We start from the raw sequence: 1,282 nt of genomic DNA, 5'->3' as shown, positions 1-1,282 counted from the left end.
GTGAAGGAACTCTGTATCGATATAGGACGATGCAGTAGGGTTGAAAATGGAAAAGTTACATGCTGTGAAATTAATTATGTGAAAAAGAAAGGAAAAAGTCATTTCACAAATTTAATATATGAAAAAGATATAGAAAAATAGTGTATAAAAATCAGTTCTCTTTATCAAAAGACCAAGTATCAGCATGGAATCAAGTTAGCCAAACAAAGTGGTAAAAGGAAGCTATAAAGTATAAGAAAAATTCAATAATAATATTTGTATTTTTTTTAATATTATATTTACCCCACTTCCTTTTATAATTAGAAAAAAAATACATATTCAAAAATCAAATATCATGTTACAGAACATTTGATTACTGTCCTGTAGACTGATTGAAGCTTTTTTTAATATATAAAAATCGGTGGGCCCTCCTATGACATAATAAACCCTTTCAAATATAAAGTAGAAACTGACACGAGAGAACATAACATATAAATGACAAATTGAAACAAGAAACTAAGGAACTGAAAACTAAAAATTTGAATACATTGCAAAGAATAAGAAATATCATAATAGAAAAATGAGAAGAGGAAGAAAAACATAAACATTAGCAAGCCTCTTCAGTTCAGGTTTCCATCTATTTTCCACATGGACAATCCGGCGGAACGAATTTATTTTACTAATCAACCTTCAGAGCTACTTTAATCGGATTCAAGGCGGGACAGGCTTCAGAAGACAGAAGGAGCTAATCGGTTAATAAAGTTGTAAGCAAACAAGACAGTATCCTACTATCAAGCTAAAATTAAAACAGCCGAATATGTGAACAATAGAGCAGGTCTCCATATATTTTCTGCATGGACAACTCGAATGAACGAAGTTTATTATTTTTATCATCCTCAGAGACTTTTTGACGGGTTTTGGGATAACATGAGACTCACTATGTAGGCTAATGTAGAAATTAAGAACACAAAGGGGAGAAAAGCATCTCTTCAAAATAAATAAAAAAAATTGAGCAATATGGTTTGAGTTAAAAAAAATTGAGCGGAAAACCCCAAATCATGGGCACATGATTTTTCAGTAGTTCAGTAGATAAATAGCTCAAAAACCACATCTGGGAGCTGCTGCCCCCAACCATCTCCTAGAAAACTCAGATCGTAGTATTAAAAAAAAAAAACGCAGTAGCAAAATATAAACAGGGCTGTAAGAAAGAAGATGGAAAGGCACAACTTTCGAAATCAGAGACTTGCAAACTGTAGGGGGCTGAACCTTTAGCCATCACTGTTCCCTCGCACTCCGGATTAAT

At 32.9% G+C, this 1,282-nt stretch overlaps 1 non-coding gene across 1 annotated transcript; it reads right to left on the bottom strand.

Moving 5' to 3' along the window:
• Positions 1 to 593: 593 nt before the first annotated feature.
• LOC133314399 (small nucleolar RNA Z159/U59) lies at positions 594 to 677 on the bottom strand. The gene has a single exon (XR_009751953.1). It is a non-coding gene; the product is annotated as a small nucleolar RNA Z159/U59 (small nucleolar RNA).
• Between the last annotated feature and the right edge of the window lie 605 nt (positions 678 to 1,282).

Source organism: Gastrolobium bilobum, unplaced genomic scaffold, assembly GCF_033153095.1.
Source record: "Gastrolobium bilobum isolate Gb01-03AN ecotype WA unplaced genomic scaffold, APGP_CSIRO_Gbil_v1 utg44007, whole genome shotgun sequence".
NCBI lineage: Eukaryota > Viridiplantae > Streptophyta > Magnoliopsida > Fabales > Fabaceae > Gastrolobium > Gastrolobium bilobum.
Note: the sequence above shows the minus strand (reverse complement) of the source record. Positions and strands in the feature narration are given on the sequence as shown.